At 42.8% G+C, this 24,796-nt stretch overlaps 21 non-coding genes across 21 annotated transcripts; all 21 read right to left on the reverse strand.

Moving 5' to 3' along the window:
• Positions 1-477: 477 nt before the first annotated feature.
• Positions 478-559, reverse strand: trnal-aag (transfer RNA leucine (anticodon AAG)). Its single transcript has one exon. It is a non-coding gene; the product is annotated as a tRNA-Leu (tRNA).
• A 1,126-nt stretch (positions 560-1,685) lies between these two features.
• trnal-uag (transfer RNA leucine (anticodon UAG)) lies at positions 1,686-1,767 on the reverse strand. The gene has a single exon. It is a non-coding gene; the product is annotated as a tRNA-Leu (tRNA).
• A 1,944-nt stretch (positions 1,768-3,711) lies between these two features.
• Positions 3,712-3,793, reverse strand: trnal-aag (transfer RNA leucine (anticodon AAG)). The gene has a single exon. It is a non-coding gene; the product is annotated as a tRNA-Leu (tRNA).
• A 522-nt stretch (positions 3,794-4,315) lies between these two features.
• On the reverse strand, positions 4,316-4,397 carry trnal-uag (transfer RNA leucine (anticodon UAG)). Its single transcript has one exon. It is a non-coding gene; the product is annotated as a tRNA-Leu (tRNA).
• A 548-nt stretch (positions 4,398-4,945) lies between these two features.
• Positions 4,946-5,027, reverse strand: trnal-aag (transfer RNA leucine (anticodon AAG)). The gene has a single exon. It is a non-coding gene; the product is annotated as a tRNA-Leu (tRNA).
• A 2,548-nt stretch (positions 5,028-7,575) lies between these two features.
• trnal-uag (transfer RNA leucine (anticodon UAG)) lies at positions 7,576-7,657 on the reverse strand. Its single transcript has one exon. It is a non-coding gene; the product is annotated as a tRNA-Leu (tRNA).
• Positions 7,658-8,206: 549 nt separating this feature from the next.
• On the reverse strand, positions 8,207-8,288 carry trnal-aag (transfer RNA leucine (anticodon AAG)). The gene has a single exon. It is a non-coding gene; the product is annotated as a tRNA-Leu (tRNA).
• Positions 8,289-8,811: 523 nt separating this feature from the next.
• Positions 8,812-8,893, reverse strand: trnal-uag (transfer RNA leucine (anticodon UAG)). The gene has a single exon. It is a non-coding gene; the product is annotated as a tRNA-Leu (tRNA).
• Positions 8,894-9,441: 548 nt separating this feature from the next.
• On the reverse strand, positions 9,442-9,523 carry trnal-aag (transfer RNA leucine (anticodon AAG)). Its single transcript has one exon. It is a non-coding gene; the product is annotated as a tRNA-Leu (tRNA).
• Positions 9,524-10,649: 1,126 nt separating this feature from the next.
• trnal-aag (transfer RNA leucine (anticodon AAG)) lies at positions 10,650-10,731 on the reverse strand. Its single transcript has one exon. It is a non-coding gene; the product is annotated as a tRNA-Leu (tRNA).
• Positions 10,732-11,252: 521 nt separating this feature from the next.
• trnal-uag (transfer RNA leucine (anticodon UAG)) lies at positions 11,253-11,334 on the reverse strand. Its single transcript has one exon. It is a non-coding gene; the product is annotated as a tRNA-Leu (tRNA).
• Positions 11,335-13,278: 1,944 nt separating this feature from the next.
• Positions 13,279-13,360, reverse strand: trnal-aag (transfer RNA leucine (anticodon AAG)). Its single transcript has one exon. It is a non-coding gene; the product is annotated as a tRNA-Leu (tRNA).
• Positions 13,361-13,882: 522 nt separating this feature from the next.
• Positions 13,883-13,964, reverse strand: trnal-uag (transfer RNA leucine (anticodon UAG)). The gene has a single exon. It is a non-coding gene; the product is annotated as a tRNA-Leu (tRNA).
• Positions 13,965-14,513: 549 nt separating this feature from the next.
• Positions 14,514-14,595, reverse strand: trnal-aag (transfer RNA leucine (anticodon AAG)). Its single transcript has one exon. It is a non-coding gene; the product is annotated as a tRNA-Leu (tRNA).
• A 549-nt stretch (positions 14,596-15,144) lies between these two features.
• On the reverse strand, positions 15,145-15,226 carry trnal-aag (transfer RNA leucine (anticodon AAG)). Its single transcript has one exon. It is a non-coding gene; the product is annotated as a tRNA-Leu (tRNA).
• A 522-nt stretch (positions 15,227-15,748) lies between these two features.
• On the reverse strand, positions 15,749-15,831 carry trnal-uag (transfer RNA leucine (anticodon UAG)). The gene has a single exon. It is a non-coding gene; the product is annotated as a tRNA-Leu (tRNA).
• Positions 15,832-16,379: 548 nt separating this feature from the next.
• trnal-aag (transfer RNA leucine (anticodon AAG)) lies at positions 16,380-16,461 on the reverse strand. Its single transcript has one exon. It is a non-coding gene; the product is annotated as a tRNA-Leu (tRNA).
• A 1,126-nt stretch (positions 16,462-17,587) lies between these two features.
• trnal-aag (transfer RNA leucine (anticodon AAG)) lies at positions 17,588-17,669 on the reverse strand. The gene has a single exon. It is a non-coding gene; the product is annotated as a tRNA-Leu (tRNA).
• Positions 17,670-18,191: 522 nt separating this feature from the next.
• Positions 18,192-18,273, reverse strand: trnal-uag (transfer RNA leucine (anticodon UAG)). The gene has a single exon. It is a non-coding gene; the product is annotated as a tRNA-Leu (tRNA).
• Positions 18,274-20,217: 1,944 nt separating this feature from the next.
• On the reverse strand, positions 20,218-20,299 carry trnal-aag (transfer RNA leucine (anticodon AAG)). The gene has a single exon. It is a non-coding gene; the product is annotated as a tRNA-Leu (tRNA).
• Positions 20,300-21,475: 1,176 nt separating this feature from the next.
• On the reverse strand, positions 21,476-21,557 carry trnal-uag (transfer RNA leucine (anticodon UAG)). Its single transcript has one exon. It is a non-coding gene; the product is annotated as a tRNA-Leu (tRNA).
• Between the last annotated feature and the right edge of the window lie 3,239 nt (positions 21,558-24,796).

The following is a 24,796-nucleotide window of genomic DNA, read 5'->3' on the forward strand; positions in this document are numbered from 1 at the left end:
GTATTTTTTCCCGTTTTCATGTCAATTCACAACAAACATGATCTCAAGTCTCCATCCACTCATAGGTTTGTGCATTAACTCAAAATGGTTCCCATCTTGAATCTCAGACTGCTATCAGAACATAGACATTTGATCCCCTTTAAATGGACCAGAGATTGTTTCTTATCATAGTCTGCTTCGTTTGGACGTGTCAAACTCATCTCAAAAGACCGAAAAATGTGAAACGTCCCTGCCGTTTGCATAGGCGCACGCCTGTAATCCAAGATATTGGGAGGTTGATGCTGGTGGATTGTTTGAGCTCAGAGCTGCAGTGGACCATGCCGATCGAACAAGTTAAGGAATGACAGCGTATACATAGTTTCAGAAAGATTCCTGTAACAGTCAATATTTGTTGTTTTTACCAAAACAATGATCATCACAAAGAAAGCGTAGTATTTTATGTAACACATAGTCATCAACATATCTTTGAAGCCTTGATGGCAGTGGTGGGATTTGAACCCACGCCTCTTCCGAGACTGGAGCCTTAATCCAGCGCCTTAGACCGCTCGGCCACACTACCACTTATGGACGGAAAAAAGCTGCTTTTTTTCCAGTTAATTTCCCTGTTTTTTTTCCCGTTTTCATGTCAATTCACAACAAACATGATCTCAAGTCTCCATCCACTCATAGGTTTGTGCATTAACTCAAAATGGTTCCCATCTTGAATCTCAGACTGCTATCAGAACAAAGACATTTGATCCCCTTTAAATGGACCAGAGATTGTTTATTATCATAGTCTGCTTCGTTTGGACGTGTCAAACTCATCTCAAAAGACCGAAAAATGTGAAAAGTCCCTGCCGTGTGCATTGGCACACGCCTGTAATCCAAGATATTGGGAGGTTGAGGCTGATGGATTGTTTGAGCTCAGAGCTGCAGTGGACCATGCCGACCGCACAAGTTAAGGAATGACTGCGTATACATAGTTTCAGAAAGATTCCTGTAAGAGTCAATATTTGTTGTTTTTACCAAAACAATGATCATCACAAAGAAAGTGTAGTATTTGATGTAACACACAGTCTTCAACATATCTTTGAAGCCTTGATGGCAGTGGTGGGATTTGAACCCACGCCTCTTCCGAGACTGGAGCCTAAATCCAGCACCTTAGAACTCTCGGCCACACTACCACTTATGGATGGAAAAGAGCTGCTTTTTTTCCAGTTAATTTCCCTGTATTTTTTCCCATTTTCATGTCAATTCACAACAAAGATGATCTCAAGTCTCCATCCACTCATAGGTTTGTGCATTAACTCAAAATGGTTCCCATCTTGAATCTCAGACTGCTATCAGAACATAGACATTTGATCCCCTTTAAATGGACCAGAGATTGTTTCTTATCATAGTCTGCTTCGTTTGGACGTGTCAAACTCATCTCAAAAGACCGAAAAATGTGAAACGTCCCTGCCGTGTGCATTGGCGCACGCCTGTAATCCAAGATCTTGGGAGGTTGATGCTGGTGGATTGTTTGAGCTCAGAGTTGCAGTGGACCATACCGATCGCACAAGTTAAGGAATGACAGCGTATACATAGTTTCAGAAAGATTCCTGTAACAGTCAATATTTGTTGTTTTTACCAAAACAATGATCATCACAAAGAAAATTCAGTATTTGATATAACACATAGTCTTCAACATATGTTTGAAAGATTAATGGCAGTGGTGGGATTTGAACCCACGCCTCTTCCGAGACTGGAGCCTAAATCCAGCGCCTTAGACCTCTCGGCCACACTACCACTTTCGGACTGAAAAAAGCTACTTTTTTTCCAGTTAATTTCCCTGTATTTTTTCCCGTTTTCATGTCAATTCACAACAAAGGTGATCTCAAGTCTCCATCCACTCATAGGTTTGTGCATTAACTCAAAAGGATCCCCATCTTGAATCTCAGACTGCTATCAGAACATAGACATTTGATCCCCTTTAAATGGACCAGAGATTGTTTCTTATCATAGTCTGCTTCGTTTGGACGTGTCAAACGCATCTCAAAAGACCGAAAAATGTGAAACGTCCCTGCTGTTTGCATTGGCGCACGCCTGTAATCCAAGATATTGGGAGGTTGATGCTGGTGGATTGTTTGAGCTCAGAGTTGCAGTGGACCATGCCGATCGCACAAGTTAAGGAATGACAGCGTATACATAGTTTCAGAAAGATTCCTGTAACAGTCAATATTTGAAAGATTCCTGTAACAGTCAATGGCCGGGTTTCCCAGATCCAACCTCTCTTAAGGATTTAAGAGAGGTTCAAAGAAGGTTTGAACTAAGAGAGAACCCTAAGATATGGGTGTTTCCCAGATGACTTCTTAACACCGTTCTTTAGTTTCGCTCTTTCAGAAGCTCTTTGGAGCAGCTGTCCGGTTCTGAAACCAAATCAATCGATGCCAGGCAAATCGATCACCGATCACTATCAGCGCATTTTCACACGCAGCACTGCTACTTAACGCACTAATTCCCTGCTGCCTGTGCGTTATAATGAAAAATTAAGATGATAAATATAATTCAATGACCCTTTTTCATCCAAACGGTGCGTTACTCTGTTATTTCTGGCTACAGTGAGGCTTTTTTTCCCCACACGCAGAAACCGGGAGGAAACGTGGTGGGCGGGTGTGTGCGTTCAAAAACATGAGCCAAGAGAAGGCGAGTTTCGCAAATCGCAACGTGGAATTACAGCAATCCCTGGTTTTTCGCAGGGGCTATGTTCCAAAAAGAACCCGTGATAAGTGAAATTCTTTTTACAATTATAGAGGGCTTCAGATTGCAGAGATCATCCCCGCCACGCACGTATTCCTGCTCTTCTGATGCTGCTGCATCCCGCAGGTGGGTTTTTTCAAGAGAAGAAAATAGTTATGGGTCGTTGTCTTCGCTCTTTTTTCTTCTGGGCAAAAAGATTCTTTAATATAAACCGACACCATTGATTATATTTGAGACTGTAATGAACGATTCATCAAAGGATCCCGTTGATCAGCTGCTGCTTCCCTGTCATCACATAGATGCGCTCGGGCGCGGCGCAGGAGGATCGGTGTCCCGGCTGCCTGGACAGCGCGGTCCGACAGCACGTCCAGGGGATTGAAGTGCTGACGCACGAATGCGTTCATAAAAACAGTTCTGCTTCGCGCACGGTGACGCGGTTGATTTGCAGCGAGAACATGATGTATAGCAGCCAAATCATCAAATAAATGATATTCATGATGATCGTTTTATTTGTGCGTAATGCATAAAGCATATACAGGAACACACTTGTTATTCCTTATTTTTCTTTTTTTTCCCCCTTTGCTGTCACCAATAAATGCTAAACAATATAAATCTAAAGTATAAAATAGATCAAAACTTGTGCGGGGTGCATTGTTTTAATATCTCATTGCTTGGTGTAATATTGTTTTGCCTGACGCGGCTGGATCTGTGAGTCTTTGTTCACTAAGATGGTTGTAAAGACTGGGTCAGCAGCATCTTTCATTTCCTTCTTAATGAAAGAGATACTTAAGCTAAGAGCGACTCTGGGAAACGCGATTTTCTTTCACAGGCTCCTTAAGAAGGTTTGAAAGAAGTCTTTCGCTGTTAAGAACTACTTAACTGATCTGGGAAACCCTGCCAATATTTGTTGTTTTTACCAAACCAATGATCATCACAAAGAAAGTTCAGTATTTGATGTAACACATAGTCTTCAACATATCGTTGAAGCCTTGATGGCAGTGGTGGGATTTGAACCCACGCCTCTTCCGAGACTGGAGCCTTAATCCAGCGCCTTAGACCGCTCGGCCACACTACCACTTATGGATGGAAAAAAGCTACTTTTTTTTCCAGTTAATTTCCCTGTACTTTTTCCCATTTTCATGTCAATTCACAACAAAGATGATCTCAAGTCTCCATCAATTCATAGGTTTGTGCATTAACTCAAAATGGTTCCCATCTTGAATCTCAGACTGCTATCAGAACAAAGACATTGGATCCACTTTAAATGGACCAGAGATTGTTTCTTATCATAGTCTGCTTCGTTTGGACGTGTCAAGCTCATCTCAAAAGACCGAAAAATGTGAAACTTCCCTGACGTGTGCATTGGCGCACGCCTGTAATCAAAGGTATTGGGAGGTTGATGGTGGTGGATTGTTGGAGCTCAGACCTGCAGTGGACCATGCCGATCGCACAAGTTAAGGAATGACTGCGTATACATAGTTTCAAAAGATTCCTGTAACAGTCAATATTTGTTGTTTTTACCAAAACAATGATCATCACAAGGAAAATTCAGTATTTGATATAACACATAGTCTTCAACATATGCTTGAAGCCTTAATGGCAGTGGTGGGATTTGAACCCACGCCTCTTCCGAGCCTGGAGCCTAAATCCAGCGCCTTAGACCTCTCGGCCACACTACCACTTTCAGACTGAAAAAAGCTACTTTCTTTCCAGTTAATTTCCCTGTATTTTTTCCCGTTTTTTGTCAATTCACAACAAAGGTGATCTCAAGTCTCCATCCACTCATAGGTTTGTGCATTAACTCAAAAGGATTCCCATCTTGAATCTCAGACTGCTATCAGAACATAGACATTTGATCCCCTTTAAATGGACCAGAGATTGTTTCTTATCATAGTCTGCTTCGTTTGGACGTGTCAAACTCATCTCAAAAGACCGAAAAATGTGAAACGTCCCTGCCGTTTGCATAGGCGCACGCGTGTAATCCAAGATATTGGGAGGTTGATGCTGGTGGATTGTTTGAGCTCAGAGCTGCAGTGGACCATGCCGATCGAACAAGTTAAGGAATGACAGCGTATACATAGTTTCAGAAAGATTCCTGTAACAGTCAATATTTGAAAGATTCCTGTAACAGTCAATATTTGTTGTTTTTACCAAAACAATCATCATCACAAAGAAAGCGTAGTATTTTATGTAACACATAGTCATCAACATATCTTTGAAGCCTTGATGGCAGTGGTGGGATTTGAACCCACGCCTCTTCCGAGACTGGAGCCTTAATCCAGCGCCTTAGACCGCTCGGCCACACTACCACTTATGGACGGAAAAAAGCTGCTTTTTTTCCAGTTAATTTCCCTGTTTTTTTTCCCGTTTTCATGTCAATTCACAACAAACATGATCTCAAGTCTCCATCCACTCATAGGTTTGTGCATTAACTCAAAATGGTTCCCATCTTGAATCTCAGACTGCTATCAGAACAAAGACATTTGATCCCCTTTAAATGGACCAGAGATTGTTTATTATCATAGTCTGCTTCGTTTGGACGTGTCAAACTCATCTCAAAAGACCGAAAAATGTGAAAAGTCCCTGCCGTGTGCATTGGCACACGCCTGTAATCCAAGATATTGGGAGGTTGAGGCTGATGGATTGTTTGAGCTCAGAGCTGCAGTGGACCATGCCGACCGCACAAGTTAAGGAATGACTGCGTATACATAGTTTCAGAAAGATTCCTGTAAGAGTCAATATTTGTTGTTTTTACCAAAACAATGATCATCACAAAGAAAGTGTAGTATTTGATGTAACACACAGTCTTCAACATATCTATGAAGCCTTGATGGCAGTGGTGGGATTTGAACCCACGCCTCTTCCGAGACTGGAGCCTAAATCCAGCACCTTAGAACTCTCGGCCACACTACCACTTATGGATGGAAAAGAGCTGCTTTTTTTCCAGTTAATTTTCCTGTATTTTTTCCCATTTTCATGTCAATTCACAACAAAGATGATCTCAAGTCTCCATCCACTCATAGGTTTGTGCATTAACTCAAAATGGTTCCCATCTTGAATCTCAGACTGCTATCAGAACATAGACATTTGATCCCCTTTAAATGGACCAGAGATTGTTTCTTATCATAGTCTGCTTCGTTTGGACGTGTCAAACTCATCTCAAAAGACCGAAAAATGTGAAACGTCCCTGCCGTGTGCATTGGCGCACGCCTGTAATCCAAGATATTGGGAGGTTGATGCTGGTGGATTGTTTGAGCTCAGAGTTGCAGTGGACCATACCGATCGCACAAGTTAAGGAATGACAGCGTATACATAGTTTCAGAAAGATTCCTGTAACAGTCAATATTTGAAAGATTCCTGTAACAGTCAATGGCCGGGTTTCCCAGATCCAACCTCTCTTAAAGATTTAAGAGAGGTTCAAAGAAGGTTTGAACTAAGAGAGAACCCTAAGATATGGGTGTTTCCCAGATGACTTCTTAACACCGTTCTTTAGTTTCGCTCTTTCAGAAGCTCTTTGGAGCAGCTGTCCGGTTCTGAAACCAAATCAATCGATGCCAGGCAAATCGATCACCGATCACTATCAGCGCATTTTCACACGCAGCACTGCTACCTAACGCACTAATTCCCTGCTGCCTGTGCGTTATAATGAAAAATTAAGATGATAAATATAATTCAATGACCCTTTTTCATCCAAACGGTGCGTTACTCTGTTATTTCTGGCTACAGTGAGGCTTTTTTTCCCCACACGCAGAAACCGGGAGGAAATGTGGTGGGCGGGTGTGTGCGTTCAAAAACATGAGCCAAGAGAAGGCGAGTTTCGCAAATCGCAACGTGGAATTACAGCAATCCCTGGTTTTTCGCAGGGGCTATGTTCCAAAAAGAACCCGTGATAAGTGAAATTCTTTTTACAATTATAGAGGGCTTCAGATTGCAGAGATCATCCCCGCCACGCACGTATTCCTGCTCTTCTGATGCTGCTGCATCCCGCAGGTGGGTTTTTTCAAGAGAAGAAAATAGTTATGGGTCGTTGTCTTCGCTCTTTTTTCTTCTGGGCAAAAAGATTCTTTAATATAAACCGACACCATTGATTATATTTGAGACTGTAATGAACGATTCATCAAAGGATCCCGTTGATCAGCTGCTGCTTCCCTGTCATCACATAGATGCGCTCGGGCGCGGCGCAGGAGGATCGGTGTCCCGGCTGCCTGGACAGCGCGGTCCGACAGCACGTCCAGGGGATTGAAGTGCTGACGCACGAATGCGTTCATAAAAACAGTTCTGCTTCGCGCACGGTGACGCGGTTGATTTGCAGCGAGAACATGATGTATAGCAGCCAAATCATCAAATAAATGATATTCATGATGATCGTTTTATTTGTGCGTAATGCATAAAGCATATACAGGAACACACTTGTTATTCCTTATTTTTCTTTTTTTTTCCCCTTTGCTGTCACCAATAAATGCTAAACAATATAAATCTAAAGTATAAAATAGATCAAAACTTGTGCGGGGTGCATTGTTTTAATATCTCATTGCTTGGTGTAATATTGTTTTGCCTGACGCGGCTGGATCTGTGAGTCTTTGTTCACTAAGATGGTTGTAAAGACTGGGTCAGCAGCATCTTTCATTTCCTTCTTAATGAAAGAGATACTTAAGCTAAGAGCGACTCTGGGAAACGCGATTTTCTTTCACAGGCTCCTTAAGAAGGTTTGAAAGAAGTCTTTCGCTGTTAAGAACTACTTAACTGATCTGGGAAACCCTGCCAATATTTGTTGTTTTTACCAAACCAATGATCATCACAAAGAAAGTTCAGTATTTGATGTAACACATAGTCTTCAACATATCGTTGAAGCCTTGATGGCAGTGGTGGGATTTGAACCCACGCCTCTTCCGAGCCTGGAGCCTAAATCCAGCGCCTTAGACCTCTCGGCCACACTACCACTTTCAGACTGAAAAAAGCCACTTTCTTTCCAGTTAATTTCCCTGTATTTTTTCCCGTTTTCATGTCAATTCACAACAAAGGTGATCTCAAGTCTCCATCCACTCATAGGTTTGTGCATTAACTCAAAAGGATTCCCATCTTGAATCTCAGACTGCTATCAGAACATAGACATTTGATCCCCTTTAAATGGACCAGAGATTGTTTCTTATCATAGTCTGCTTCGTTTGGACGTGTCAAACTCATCTCAAAAGACCGAAAAATGTGAAACGTCCCTGCCGTTTGCATAGGCGCACGCCTGTAATCCAAGATATTGGGAGGTTGATGCTGGTGGATTGTTTGAGCTCAGAGCTGCAGTGGACCATGCCGATCGAACAAGTTAAGGAATGACAGCGTATACATAGTTTCAGAAAGATTCCTGTAACAGTCAATATTTGAAAGATTCCTGTAACAGTCAATATTTGTTGTTTTTACCAAAACAATGATCATCACAAAGAAAGCGTAGTATTTTATGTAACACATAGTCATCAACACATCTTTGAAGCCTTGATGGCAGTGGTGGGATTTGAACCCACGCCTCTTCCGAGACTGGAGCCTTAATCCAGCGCCTTAGACCGCTCGGCCACACTACCACTTATGGATGGAAAAAAGCTACTTTTTTTTCCAGTTAATTTCCCTGTACTTTTTCCTGTTTTCATGTCAATTCACAACAAACATGATCTCAAGTCTCCATCCACTCATAGGTTTGTGCATTAACTCAAAATGGTTCCCATCTTGAATCTCAGACTGCTATCAGAACAAAGACATTGGATCCACTTTAAATGGACCAGAGATTGTTTCTTATCATAGTCTGCTTCGTTTGGACGTGTCAAGCTCATCTCAAAAGACCGAAAAATGTGAAACTTCCCTGACGTGTGCATTGGCGCACGCCTGTAATCAAAGGTATTGGGAGGTTGATGGTGGTGGATTGTTGGAGCTCAGAGTTGCAGTGGACCATGCCGATCGCACAAGTTAAGGAATGACTGCGTATGCATAGTTTCAGAAAGATTCCTGTAACAGTCAATATTTGTTGTTTTTACCAAAACAATGATCATCACAAAGAAAATTCAGTATTTGATATAACACATAGTCTTCAACATATGTTTGAAGCCTTGATGGCAGTGGTGGGATTTGAACCCAGGCCTCTTCCGAGACTGGAGCCTAAATCCAGCGCCTTAGACCTCTCGGCCACACTACCACTTTCGGACTGAAAAAAGCTACTTTCTTTCCAGTTAATTTCCCTGTATTTTTTCCCGTTTTTTGTCAATTCACAACAAAGGTGATCTCAAGTCTCCATCCACTCATAGGTTTGTGCATTAACTCAAAAGGATTCCCATCTTGAATCTCAGACTGCTATCAGAACATAGACATTTGATCCCCTTTAAATGGACCAGAGATTGTTTCTTATCATAGTCTGCTTCGTTTGGACGTGTCAAACTCATCTCAAAAGACCGAAAAATGTGAAACGTCCCTGCCGTTTGCATAGGCGCACGCGTGTAATCCAAGATATTGGGAGGTTGATGCTGGTGGATTGTTTGAGCTCAGAGCTGCAGTGGACCATGCCGATCGAACAAGTTAAGGAATGACAGCGTATACATAGTTTCAGAAAGATTCCTGTAACAGTCAATATTTGAAAGATTCCTGTAACAGTCAATATTTGTTGTTTTTACCAAAACAATGATCATCACAAAGAAAGCGTAGTATTTTATGTAACACATAGTCATCAACATATCTTTGAAGCCTTGATGGCAGTGGTGGGATTTGAACCCACGCCTCTTCCGAGACTGGAGCCTTAATCCAGCGCCTTAGACCGCTCGGCCACACTACCACTTATGGACGGAAAAAAGCTGCTTTTTTTCCAGTTAATTTCCCTGTTTTTTTTCCCGTTTTCATGTCAATTCACAACAAACATGATCTCAAGTCTCCATCCACTCATAGGTTTGTGCATTAACTCAAAATGGTTCCCATCTTGAATCTCAGACTGCTATCAGAACAAAGACATTTGATCCCCTTTAAATGGACCAGAGATTGTTTATTATCATAGTCTGCTTCGTTTGGACGTGTCAAACTCATCTCAAAAGACCGAAAAATGTGAAAAGTCCCTGCCGTGTGCATTGGCACACGCCTGTAATCCAAGATATTGGGAGGTTGAGGCTGATGGATTGTTTGAGCTCAGAGCTGCAGTGGACCATGCCGACCGCACAAGTTAAGGAATGACTGCGTATACATAGTTTCAGAAAGATTCCTGTAAGAGTCAATATTTGTTGTTTTTACCAAAACAAAGATCATCACAAAGAAAGTTCAGTATTTGATGTAACACACAGTCTTCAACATATCTTTGAAGCCTTGATGGCAGTGGTGGGATTTGAACCCACGCCTCTTCCGAGACTGGAGCCTAAATCCAGCACCTTAGAACTCTCGGCCACACTACCACTTATGGATGGAAAAGAGCTGCTTTTTTTCCAGTTAATTTCCCTGTATTTTTTCCCATTTTCATGTCAATTCACAACAAAGATGATCTCAAGTCTCCATCCACTCATAGGTTTGTGCATTAACTCAAAATGGTTCCCATCTTGAATCTCAGACTGCTATCAGAACATAGACATTTGATCCCCTTTAAATGGACCAGAGATTGTTTCTTATCATAGTCTGCTTCGTTTGGACGTGTCAAACTCATCTCAAAAGACCGAAAAATGTGAAACGTCCCTGCCGTGTGCATTGGCGCACGCCTGTAATCCAAGATCTTGGGAGGTTGATGCTGGTGGATTGTTTGAGCTCAGAGTTGCAGTGGACCATACCGATCGCACAAGTTAAGGAATGACAGCGTATACATAGTTTCAGAAAGATTCCTGTAACAGTCAATATTTGTTGTTTTTACCAAAACAATGATCATCACAAAGAAAGTGTAGTATTTGATGTAACACATAGTCATCAACATATCTTTGAAGCCTTGATGGCAGTGGTGGGATTTGAACCCACGCCTCTTCCGAGACTGGAGCCTTAATCCAGCGCCTTAGACCGCTCGGCCACACTACCACTTATGGATGGAAAAAAGCATCTTTTTTTCGAGTTAATTTTCCTGTATTTTTCCCATTTTCATGTCAATTCACAACAAAGATGATCTCAAGTCTCCATCCACTCATAGGTTTGTGCATTAACTCAAAATGGTTCCCATCTTGAATCTCAGACTGCTATCAGAACATAGACATTTGATCCCCTTTAAATGGACCAGAGATTGTTTCTTATCATAGTCTGCTTCGTTTGGACGTGTCAAACTCATCTCAAAAGACCGAAAAATGTGAAACGTCCCTGCCGTGTGCATTGGCGCACGCCTGTAATCCAAGATCTTGGGAGGTTGATGCTGGTGGATTGTTTGAGCTCAGAGTTGCAGTGGACCATACCGATCGCACAAGTTAAGGAATGACAGCGTATACATAGTTTCAGAAAGATTCCTGTAACAGTCAATATTTGTTGTTTTTACCAAAACAATGATCATCACAAAGAAAATTCAGTATTTGATATAACACATAGTCTTCAACATATGTTTGAAAGATTAATGGCAGTGGTGGGATTTGAACCCACGCCTCTTCCGAGACTGGAGCCTAAATCCAGCGCCTTAGACCTCTCGGCCACACTACCACTTTCGGACTGAAAAAAGCTACTTTTTTTCCAGTTAATTTCCCTGTATTTTTTCCCGTTTTCATGTCAATTCACAACAAAGGTGATCTCAAGTCTCCATCCACTCATAGGTTTGTGCATTAACTCAAAAGGATCCCCATCTTGAATCTCAGACTGCTATCAGAACATAGACATTTGATCCCCTTTAAATGGACCAGAGATTGTTTCTTATCATAGTCTGCTTCGTTTGGACGTGTCAAACTCATCTCAAAAGACCGAAAAATGTGAAACGTCCCTGCTGTTTGCATTGGCGCACGCCTGTAATCCAAGATATTGGGAGGTTGATGCTGGTGGATTGTTTGAGCTCAGAGTTGCAGTGGACCATGCCGATCGCACAAGTTAAGGAATGACAGCGTATACATAGTTTCAGAAAGATTCCTGTAACAGTCAATATTTGAAAGATTCCTGTAACAGTCAATGGCCGGGTTTCCCAGATCCAACCTCTCTTAAGGATTTAAGAGAGGTTCAAAGAAGGTTTGAACTAAGAGAGAACCCTAAGATATGGGTGTTTCCCAGATGACTTCTTAACACCGTTCTTTAGTTTCGCTCTTTCAGAAGCTCTTTGGAGCAGCTGTCCGGTTCTGAAACCAAATCAATCGATGCCAGGCAAATCGATCACCGATCACTATCAGCGCATTTTCACACGCAGCACTGCTACTTAACGCACTAATTCCCTGCTGCCTGTGCGTTATAATGAAAAATTAAGATGATAAATATAATTCAATGACCCTTTTTCATCCAAACGGTGCGTTACTCCGTTATTTCTGGCTACAGTGAGGCTTTTTTTCCCCACACGCAGAAACCGGGAGGAAACGTGGTGGGCGGGTGTGTGCGTTCAAAAACATGAGCCAAGAGAAGGCGAGTTTCGCAAATCGCAACGTGGAATTACAGCAATCCCTGGTTTTTCGCAGGGGCTATGTTCCAAAAAGAACCCGTGATAAGTGAAATTCTTTTTACAATTATAGAGGGCTTCAGATTGCAGAGATCATCCCCGCCACGCACGTATTCCTGCTCTTCTGATGCTGCTGCATCCCGCAGGTGGGTTTTTTCAAGAGAAGAAAATAGTTATGGGTCGTTGTCTTCGCTATTTTTTCTTCTGGGCAAAAAGATTCTTTAATATAAACCGACACCATTGATTATATTTGAGACTGTAATGAACGATTCATCAAAGGATCCCGTTGATCAGCTGCTGCTTCCCTGTCATCACATAGATGCGCTCGGGCGCGGCGCAGGAGGATCGGTGTCCCGGCTGCCTGGACAGCGCGGTCCGACAGCACGTCCAGGGGATTGAAGTGCTGACGCACGAATGCGTTCATAAAAACAGTTCTGCTTCGCGCACGGTGACGCGGTTGATTTGCAGCGAGAACATGATGTATAGCAGCCAAATCATCAAATAAATGATATTCATGATGATCGTTTTATTTGTGCGTAATGCATAAAGCATATACAGGAACACACTTGTTATTCCTTATTTTTCTTTTTTTTCCCCCTTTGCTGTCACCAATAAATGCTAAACAATATAAATCTAAAGTATAAAATAGATCAAAACATGTGCGGGGTGCATTGTTTTAATATCTCATTGCTTGGTGTAATATTGTTTTGCCTGACGCGGCTGGATCTGTGAGTCTTTGTTCACTAAGATGGTTGTAAAGACTGGGTCAGCAGCATCTTTCATTTCCTTCTTAATGAAAGAGATACTTAAGCTAAGAGCGACTATGGGAAACGCGATTTTCTTTCACAGGCTCCTTAAGAAGGTTTGAAAGAAGTCTTTCGCTGTTAAGAACTACTTAACTGATCTGGGAAACCCTGCCAATATTTGTTGTTTTTACCAAACCAATGATCATCACAAAGAAAGTTCAGTATTTGATGTAACACATAGTCTTCAACATATCGTTGAAGCCTTGATGGCAGTGGTGGGATTTGAACCCACGCCTCTTCCGAGACTGGAGCCTTAATCCAGCGCCTTAGACCGCTCGGCCACACTACCACTTATGGATGGAAAAAAGCTACTTTTTTTTCCAGTTAATTTCCCTGTACTTTTTCCCATTTTCATGTCAATTCACAACAAAGATGATCTCAAGTCTCCATCAACTCATAGGTTTGTGCATTAACTCAAAATGGTTCCCATCTTGAATCTCAGACTGCTATCAGAACAAAGACATTGGATCCACTTTAAATGGACCAGAGATTGTTTCTTATCATAGTCTGCTTCGTTTGGACGTGTCAAGCTCATCTCAAAAGACCGAAAAATGTGAAACTTCCCTGACGTGTGCATTGGCGCACGCCTGTAATCAAAGGTATTGGGAGGTTGATGGTGGTGGATTGTTGGAGCTCAGACCTGCAGTGGACCATGCCGATCGCACAAGTTAAGGAATGACTGCGTATACATAGTTTCAAAAGATTCCTGTAACAGTCAATATTTGTTGTTTTTACCAAAACAATGATCATCACAAAGAAAATTCAGTATTTGATATAACACATAGTCTTCAACATATGCTTGAAGCCTTAATGGCAGTGGTGGGATTTGAACCCACGCCTCTTCCGAGCCTGGAGCCTAAATCCAGCACCTTAGACCTCTCGGCCACACTACCACTTTCAGACTGAAAAAAGCTACTTTCTTTCCAGTTAATTTCCCTGTATTTTTTCCCGTTTTCATGTCAATTCACAACAAAGGTGATCTCAAGTCTCCATCCACTCATAGGTTTGTGCATTAACTCAAAAGGATTCCCATCTTGAATCTCAGACTGCTATCAGAACATAGACATTTGATCCCCTTTAAATGGACCAGAGATTGTTTCTTATCATAGTCTGCTTCGTTTGGACGTGTCAAACTCATCTCAAAAGACCGAAAAATGTGAAACGTCCCTGCCGTTTGCATAGGCGCACGCCTGTAATCCAAGATATTGGGAGGTTGATGCTGGTGGATTGTTTGAGCTCAGAGCTGCAGTGGACCATGCCGATCGAACAAGTTAAGGAATGACAGCGTATACATAGTTTCAGAAAGATTCCTGTAACAGTCAATATTTGAAAGATTCCTGTAACAGTCAATATTTGTTGTTTTTACCAAAACAATGATCATCACAAAGAAAGCGTAGTATTTTATGTAACACATAGTCATCAACACATCTTTGAAGCCTTGATGGCAGTGGTGGGATTTGAACCCACGCCTCTTCCGAGACTGGAGCCTTAATCCAGCGCCTTAGACCGCTCGGCCACACTACCACTTATGGATGGAAAAAAGCTGCTTTTTTTCCAGTTAATTTCCCTGTATTTTTTCCCGTTTTCATGTCAATTCACAACAAACATGATCTCAAGTCTCCATCCACTCATAGGTTTGTGCATTAACTCAAAATGGTTCCCATCTTGAATCTCAGACTGCTATCAGAACATAGACATTTGATCCCCTTTAAATGGACCAGAGATTGTTTCTTATCATAGTCTGCTTCGTTTGGACGTGTCAAACTCATCTCAAAAGACCGAAAAATGTGAAACGTCCCTGCCGTGTGCATTGGCGCACGCCTGTAATCCAAGATATTGGGAGGTTGATGCTGGTGGATTGTTTGAGCTCAGAGTTGCAGTGGACCATGCCGATCGCACAAGTTAAGGAATGACAGCGTATACATAGTTTCAGAAAGATTCCTGTAACAGTCAATATTTGAAAGATTCCTGTAACAGTCAATATTTGTTGTTTTTACCAAAACAATGATCATCACAAAGAAAGCGTAGTATTTTATGTAACACATAGTCATCAACATATCTTTGAAGCCTTGATGGCAGTGGTGGGATTTGAACCCACGCCTCTTCCGAGACTGGAGCCTTAATCCAGCGCCTTAGACCGCTCGGCCACACTACCACTTATGGACGGAAAAAAGCTGCTTTTTTTCCAGTTAATTTCCCTGTTTTTTTTCCTGTTTTCATGTCAATTCACAACAAACATGATCTCAAGTCTCCATCCACTCATAGGTTTGTGCATTAACTCAAAATGGTTCCCATCTTGAATCTCAGACTGCTATCAGAACAAAGACATTGGATCCACTTTAAATGGACCAGAGATTGTTTCTTATCATTGTCTGCTTCGTTTGGACGTGTCAAGCTCATCTCAAAAGACCGAAAAATGTGAAACTTCCCTGACGTGTGCATTGGCGCACGCCTGTAATCAAAGGTATTGGGAGGTTGATGGTGGTGGATTGTTGGAGCTCAGACCTGCAGTGGACCATGCCGATCGCACAAGTTAAGGAATGACTGCGTATACATAGTTTCAGAAAGATTCCTGTAACAGTCAATATTTGTTGTTTTTACCAAAACAATGATCATCACAAAGAAAATTCAGTATTTGATATAACACATAGTCTTCAACATATGTTTGAAGCCTTAATGGCAGTGGTGGGATTTGAACCCAGGCCTCTTCCGAGACCTGGAGCCTAAATCCAGCGCCTTAGACCTCTCGGCCACACTACCACTTTCGGACTGAAAAAAGCTACTTTCTTTCCAGTTAATTTCCCTGTATTTTTTCCCGTTTTTTGTCAATTCACAACAAAGGTGATCTCAAGTCTCCATCCACTCATAGGTTTGTGCATTAACTCAAAAGGATTCCCATCTTGAATCTCAGACTGCTATCAGAACATAGACATTTGATCCCCTTTAAATGGACCAGAGATTGTTTCTTATCATAGTCTGCTTCGTTTGGACGTGTCAAACTCATCTCAAAAGACCGAAAAATGTGAAACGTCCCTGCCGTTTGCATAGGCGCACGCGTGTAATCCAAGATATTGGGAGGTTGATGCTGGTGGATTGTTTGAGCTCAGAGCTGCAGTGGACCATGCCGATCGAACAAGTTAAGGAATGACAGCGTATACATAGTTTCAGAAAGATTCCTGTAACAGTCAATATTTGAAAGATTCCTGTAACAGTCAATATTTGTTGTTTTTACCAAAACAATGATCATCACAATGAAAGCGTAGTATTTTATGTAACACATAGTCATCAACATATCTTTGAAGCCTTGATGGCAGTGGTGGGATTTGAACCCACGCCTCTTCCGAGACTGGAGCCTTAATCCAGCGCCTTAGACCGCTCGGCCACACTACCACTTATCGACGGAAAAAAGCTGCTTTTTTTCCAGTTAATTTCCCTGTTTTTTTTCCCGTTTTCATGTCAATTCACAACAAACATGATCTCAAGTCTCCATCCACTCATAGGTTTGTGCATTAACTCAAAATGGTTCCCATCTTGAATCTCAGACTGCTATCAGAACAAAGACATTTGATCCCCTTTAAATGGACCAGAGATTGTTTATTATCATAGTCTGCTTCGTTTGGACGTGTCAAACTCATCTCAAAAGACCGAAAAATGTGAAAAGTCCCTGCCGTGTGCATTGGCACACGCCTGTAATCCAAGATATTGGGAGGTTGAGGCTGATGGATTGTTTGAGCTCAGAGCTGCAGTGGACCATGCCGACCGCACAAGTTAAGGAATGACTGCGTATACATAGTTTCAGAAAGATTCCTGTAAGAGTCAATATTTGTTGTTTTTACCAAAACAATGATCATCACAAAGAAAGTGTAGTATTTGATGTAACACACAGTCTTCAACATATCTTTGAAGCCTTGATGGCAGTGGTGGGATTTGAACCCACGCCTCTTCCGAGACTGGAGCCTAAATCCAGCACCTTAGAACTCTCGGCCACACTACCACTTATGGATGGAAAAGAGCTGCTTTTTTTCCAGTTAATTTCCCTGTATTTTTTCCCATTTTCATGTCAATTCACAACAAAGATGATCTCAAGTCTCCATCCACTCATAGGTTTGTGCATTAACTCAAAATGGTTCCCATCTTGAATCTCAGACTGCTATCAGAACATAGACATTTGATCCCCTTTAAATGGACCAGAGATTGTTTCTTATCATAGTCTGCTTCGTTTGGACGTGTCAAACTCATCTCAAAAGACCGAAAAATGTGAAACGTCCCTGCCGTGTGCATTGGCGCACGCCTGTAATCCAAGATCTTGGGAGGTTGATGCTGGTGGATTGTTTGAGCTCAGAGTTGCAGTGGACCATACCGATCGCACAAGTTAAGGAATGACAGCGTATACATAGTTTCAGAAAGATTCCTGTAACAGTCAATATTTGTTGTTTTTACCAAAACAATGATCATCACAAAGAAAGTGTAGTATTTGATGTAACACATAGTCATCAACATATCTTTGAAGCCTTGATGGCAGTGGTGGGATTTGAACCCACGCCTCTTCCGAGACTGGAGCCTTAATCCAGCGCCTTAGACCGCTCGGCCACACTACCACTTATGGACGGAAAAAAGCAGCTTTTTTTCGAGTTAATTTCCCTGTATTTTTTCCCATTTTCATGTCAATTCACAACAAAGATGATCTCAAGTCTCCATCCACTCATAGGTTTGTGCATTAACTCAAAATGGTTCCCATCTTGAATCTCAGACTGCTATCAGAACATAGACATTTGATCCCCTTTAAATGGACCAGAGATTGTTTCTTATCATAGTCTGCTTCGTTTGGACGTGTCAAACTCATCTCAAAAGACCGAAAAATGTGAAACGTCCCTGCCGTGTGCATTGGCGCACGCCTGTAATCCAAGATCTTGGGAGGTTGATGCTGGTGGATTGTTTGAGCTCAGAGTTGCAGTGGACCATACCGATCGCACAAGTTAAGGAATGACAGCGTATACATAGTTTCAGAAAGATTCCTGTAACAGTCAATATTAGTTGTTTTTACCAAAACAATGATCATCACAAAGAAAATTCAGTATTTGATATAACACATAGTCTTCAACATATGTTTGAAAGATTAATGGCAGTGGTGGGATTTGAACCCACGCCTCTTCCGAGACTGGAGCCTAAATCCAGCGCCTTAGACCTCTCGGCCACACTACCACTTTCGGACTGAAAAAAGCTACTTTTTTTCCAGTTAATTTCCCTGTATTTTTTCCCGTTTTCATGTCAATTCACAACAAAGGTGATCTCAAGTCTCCATCCACTCATAGGTTTGTGCATTAACTCAAAAGGATCCCCATCTTGAATCTCAGACTGCTATCAGAACATAGACATTTGATCCCCTTTAAATGGACCAGAGATTGTTTCTTATCATAGTCTGCTTCGTTTGGACGTGTCAAACTCATCTCAAAAGACCGAAAAATGTGAAACGTCCCTGCTGTTTGCATTGGCGCACGCCTGTAATCCAAGATATTGGGAGGTTGATGCTGGTGGATTGTTTGAGCTCAGAGTTGCAGTGGACCATGCCGATCGCACAAGTTAAGGAATGACAGCGTATACATAGTTTCAGAAAGATTCCTGTAACAGTCAATATTTGAAAGATTCCTGTAACAGTCAATGGCCGGGTTTCCCAGATCCAACCTCTCTTAAGGATTTAAGAGAGGTTCAAAGAAGGTTTGAACTAAGAGAGAACCCTAAGATATGGGTGTTTCCCAGATGACTTCTTAACACCGTTCTTTAGTTTCGCTCTTTCAGAAGCTCTTTGGAGCAGCTGTCCGGTTCTGAAACCAAATCAATCGATGCCAGGCAAATCGATCACCGATCACTATCAGCGCATTTTCACACGCAGCACTGCTACCTAACGCACTAATTCCCTGCTGCCTGTGCGTTATAATGAAAAATTAAGATGATAAATATAATTCAATGACCCTTTTTCATCCAAACGGTGCGTTACTCCGTTATTTCTGGCTACAGTGAGGCTTTTTTTCCCCACACGCAGAAACCGGGAGGAAACGTGGTGGGCGGGTGTGTGCGTTCAAAAACATGAGCCAAGAGAAGGCGAGTTTCGCAAATCGCAACGTGGAATTACAGCAATCCCTGGTTTTTCGCAGGGGCTATGTTCCAAAAAAAACCCGTGATAAGTGAAATTCTTTTTACAATTATAGAGGGCTTCAGATTGCAGAGATCATCCCCGCCACGCACGTATTCCTGCTCTTCTGATGCTGCTGCATCCCGCAGGTGGGTTTTTTCAAGAGAAGAAAATAGTTATGGGTCGTTGTCTTCGCTCTTTTTTCTTCTGGGCAAAAAGATTCTTTAATATAAACCGACACCATTGATTATATTTGAGACTGTAATGAACGATTCATCAAAGGATCCCGTTGATCAGCTGCTGCTTCCCTGTCATCACATAGATGCGCTCGGGCGCGGCGCAGGAGGATCGGTGTCCCGGCTGCCTGGACAGCGCGGTCCGACAGCACGTCCAGGGGATTGAAGTGCTGACGCACGAATGCGTTCATAAAAACAGTTCTGCTTCGCGCACGGTGACGCGGTTGATTTGCAGCGAGAACATGATGTATAGCAGCCAAATCATCAAATAAATGATATTCATGATGATCGTTTTATTTGTGCGTAATGCATAAAGCATATACAGGAACACACTTGTTATTCCTTATTTTTCTTTTTTTCCCCCCTTTGCTGTCACCAATAAATGCTAAACAATATAAATCTAAAGTATAAAATAGATCAAAACTTGTGCGGGGTGCATTGTTTTAATATCTCATTGCTTGGTGTAATATTGTTTTGCCTGACGCGGCTGGATCTGTGAGTCTTTGTTCACTAAGATGGTTGTAAAGACTGGGTCAGCAGCATCTTTCATTTCCTTCTTAATGAAAGAGATACTTAAGCTAAGAGCGACTCTGGGAAACGCGATTTTCTTTCACAGGCTCCTTAAGAAGGTTTGAAAGAAGTCTTTCGCTGTTAAGAACTACTTAACTGATCTGGGAAACCCTGCCAATATTTGTTGTTTTTACCAAACCAATGATCATCACAAAGAAAGTTCAGTATTTGATGTAACACATAGTCTTCAACATATCGTTGAAGCCTTGATGGCAGTGGTGGGATTTGAACCAACGCCTCTTCCGAGACTGGAGCCTTAATCCAGCGCCTTAGACCGCTCGGCCACACTACCACTTATGGACGGAAAAAAGCTGCTTTTTTTCCAGTTAATTTCCCTGTTTTTTTCCCGTTTTCATGTCAATTCACAACAAACATGATCTCAAGTCTCCATCCACTCATAGGTTTGTGCATTAACTCAAAATGGTTCCCATCTTGAATCTCAGACTGCTATCAGAACAAAGACATTTGATCCCCTTTAAATGGACCAGAGATTGTTTCTTATCATAGTCTGCTTCGTTTGGACGTGTCAAACTCATCTCAAAAGACCGAAAAATGTGAAACGTCCCTGCCGTGTGCATTGGCACACGCCTGTAATCCAAGATATTGGGAGGTTGAGGCTGATGGATTGTTTGAGCTCAGAGCTGCAGTGGACCATGCCGACCGCACAAGTTAAGGAATGACTGCGTATACATAGTTTCAGAAAGATTCCTGTAAGAGTCAATATTTGTTGTTTTTACCAAAACACTGATCATCACAAAGAAAGTGTAGTATTTGATGTAACACACAGTCTTCAACATATCTTTGAAGCCTTGATGGCAGTGGTGGGATTTGAACCCACGCCTCTTCCGAGACTGGAGCCTAAATCCAGCACCTTAGAACTCTCGGCCACACTACCACTTATGGATGGAAAAGAGCTGCTTTTTTTCCAGTTAATTTCCCTGTATTTTTTCCCATTTTCATGTCAATTCACAACAAAGATGATCTCAAGTCTCCATCCACTCATAGGTTTGTGCATTAACTCAAAATGGTTCCCATCTTGAATCTCAGACTGCTATCAGAACATAGACATTTGATCCACTTTAAATGGACCAGAGATTGTTTCTTATCATAGTCTGCTTCATTTGGACGTGTCAAACTCATCTCAAAAGACCGAAAAATGTGAAACGTCCCTGCCGTGTGCATTGGCGCACGTCTGTAATCCAAGATATTGGGAGGTTGATGGTGGTGGATTGTTTGAGGTTTTGACTGTAATCCAAGATCTTGGGAGGTTGATGCTGGTGGATTGTTTGAGCTCAGAGTTGCAGTGGACCATACCGATCGCACAAGTTAAGGAATGACAGCGTATACATAGTTTCAGAAAGATTCCCCTTAACAGTCAATATTTGTTGTTTTTACCAAAACAATGATCACAAAGAAAATTCAGTATTTGATATAACACATAGTCTTCAACATATGTTTGAAACATTAATGGCAGTGGTGGGATTTGAACCCACGCCTCTTCCGAGACTGGAGCCTAAATCCAGCGCCTTAGACCTCTCGGCCACACTACCACTTTCGGACTGAAAAAAGCTACTTTTTTTCCAGTTAATTTCCCTGTATTTTTTCCCGTTTTCATGTCAATTCACAACAAAGGTGATCTCAAGTCTCCATCCACTCATAGGTTTGTGCATTAACTCAAAAGGATTCCCATCTTGAATCTCAGACTGCTATTGTCACAACCCTGGCTCAAAGGCCATGACAAAAGAAGGGGAAAGGACGCAACGTACTAGTAAATTAAGATATTTATTAAGGTAAACAAATAAGATAAGGAATGGGATGTGTAAAGTCAGTAAAATCAGTAGTATGCATGTGGATGTGTGTAAATGTGCTGTAGGGTGTTGTGTGTGCAAAAGGCTCAACAAAACCAAAAGGAGTGCTGCCAGGATGAAAAGAGAGAGAGGGAGAAAGACTGAAGCCCCAGCCTTTTCTCTTCCTGAGGAGCACCCAGCCCAGGTGCTCCAGATCTAGCAATCAGCTGGCTCCACCTCGAAGAGGAAAACAGAGAGAGAGGGACTGAGACACAATATAACAGGCCATCACACCCCCCCCCATAAAGTCAATGTTTCCCATGGAACCATTGGCCTTCACCCACAACCAAAGAACAAATCACACTAATGACAAAACACAAGCCTATCACCGTCATCCTGCCTGCAGCCCACCACTGTGCCCCATCTCAGCAACCCTGGTACCTGAGAAGCAGATTAAGAGGATGAGAGCACAGAGCAGTTTAACAGGCAGAACAGACAGTTATTTGACTTGAATAACACAAGGACAAACTAACACAAAGGTGCACGTGATAATGCATCTGCAATAACATTGTCTGTTCCTTTTATATGTCTAATGTCCAGGTCATAGGCCTGCAAAAATAGAGACCATCTTACAAGCCTCTGATTGGGACATCTAAGAGACCGAAGAAATGTCAGAGGGTTGTGGTCAGTGAAAACCACCAGGGGTGCTCGAGCTCCTCCAACATAAACTTCAAAATGTTGTAAGGCCCAAACAAGTGCCAACGCTTCCTTCTCTATTACAGAATAGTTTGACTGATAACTATTAAACTTCCTAGAGAAGAAGCTGACTGGTCTCACCACACCCTGGTTTCCCCCCTGCAGCAGGACGGCACCTGCTCCCACCTGGCTGGCGTCCACTTGGAGCATAAATACCTGGTCAAAACATGGAGCTGCTAATACAGGAGAAGAACACAATAAAGATTTTACACTATCAAAAGCTTGCTGGCATTCAGCTGACCAGACAAATTTAGCCTTGGCCTTTAACAATTCAGTCAATGGGAACACAACAGTGGAGAAGTTTTTGCAAAAACACCTATAATAACCCACTAAACCCAGGAACCTTTGCAGTTCTTTTTTCGTAGTGGGTTGTGGATACTTGGCCACAGCCACGACCTTGGCCTGGAGCCACACAGCCCTGTCCCACCACCCGGCCGAGGTACGTCACTGTAGCTCGCGCAAAGACGCACTTGGCAAGGTTGACAGTAAGGCGCGCTTCAGCCAACCGGTCAAACAGCGCCCGAATACGCTGAAGATGCGAGTGCCACGTATCGCTATAAACAACCAGATCATCGAGATAGACTGAGCAACCCTGCAAACCCGACACTATCCGGTTCATTAGTCGTTGGAACGTCGCAGGGGCATTCTTAAGCCCAAAAGGCATAACCTTATAACTGTACAGGCCAGACGGAGTGATGAATGCACAGACCTCTTGCGCACGCTCAGACAGAGGCACCTGCCAATAACCCTTAAGCAGATCGAACTTGCTGACAAATTTGGCCGAGCCTACCTGGTCAATACAATCGTCTATTCGTGGTAATGGAAATGAATCAGACTTTGTAACAGCATTTACTTTGCGGAAGTCTGTACAAAATCGAGGTGTGCCATCATGCTTCGGCACCAAAATACAAGGCGAAGACCAACTAGATGACGACGGAGCAGCTATATTATTTTGGAGCATATACTCAACCTCCCCATCTAAATGCTCACGTTTACCCGGCGCCACCCGGTAAAACTGTTGTTTAATGGGCCGAGCATCTCCAACATCCACCTCATGCTCAATCCAGTCGGTCTGCGTGGGAATGTCACTGAACAAACAGGGATACTTACGCACCAAACATGTCAGTTCACTGCGCTGCGACGCGGACAGGTGACCCAACAACTGGTCCAAATTATCAAGCGAGTCCGAATTTCTTAACCGCCCGCACAGCAAGCTTTCATCCGGCTCTGGCACACCGTCACATTCATCCGCCAGCGAAGCCACAGCAAGAGCCGGGCGCACCCCGTCACTCAGCTCCTGACTCAAACTCGGCTCAGCACGGGTGTAATACGGCTTCAAAAGATTTATATGACAAAGACGTTTAGCTTTCCGCCGACCGGGTGTTGCTATAATATAGTTCAAATCAGAGACCTTTTCAACCACACTGTATGGACCTGTATATTTTGCTTGGAAAGGCGAACCAACGATAGGCAAAAGTGCCAGAACCTGGTCGCCTGGACTGTAGTCATGACGCACGAAACGACGGTCATACAACTTTTTCATTTTTTCTTGGGACACAGACAATTTTTCCCGTGCCATACAACCAGCAACAAACAATCGATGACGGAACCCGTTTACATATTCCAACAAACTGCTAGGCGGGTCAGTATCAACGCAGTCCCCCTTCAGCACTGCTAACGGACCCCGCACAACATGTCCAAAGACCAACTCATTTGGGCTAAATCCTGTGCTTTCTTGCACTGCCTCTCGCGCAGCCAACATGAGCCACGGGAGCCCCTCTTCCCAGTCTCTATCCATCTCCGTGCAATAGGCACGTAGGAGAGACTTAAGCGTCTGATGGAACCGCTCGAGGGCCCCCTGGCTCTGCGCATGATAAGCTGTCGATTGGTTCTGTCTAATACGCAGCAGCCTCAACACTTGCCCAAACAAGTTAGACGAAAAGTTTGACCCCTGGTCACTCTGAACCACTTTGGGGATACCAAACACTGAAAAAACTGCGACAATGCCTTAACCACAGCCTTAGTTGTAATCGACCTCAAAGGATATGCCGCCGGATAGCGGGTGCTCTGACACATCACCGTCAGCAGATATTTACAGCCAGACGTGGACGGCGGCAACGGACCCACACAGTCCACAATGAGGTGCGTAAAAGGCTCACTCGCAACCGGGATAGGTTGCAGCGGCGCCGGCTTGAGACTCTGATTAGGCTTTCCAGTTAGCTGACAAACATGGCAGGTTTTAATGT

This window comes from Cololabis saira, chromosome 2 (genome assembly GCF_033807715.1).
Source record: "Cololabis saira isolate AMF1-May2022 chromosome 2, fColSai1.1, whole genome shotgun sequence".
Classification (NCBI taxonomy): domain Eukaryota; kingdom Metazoa; phylum Chordata; class Actinopteri; order Beloniformes; family Belonidae; genus Cololabis; species Cololabis saira.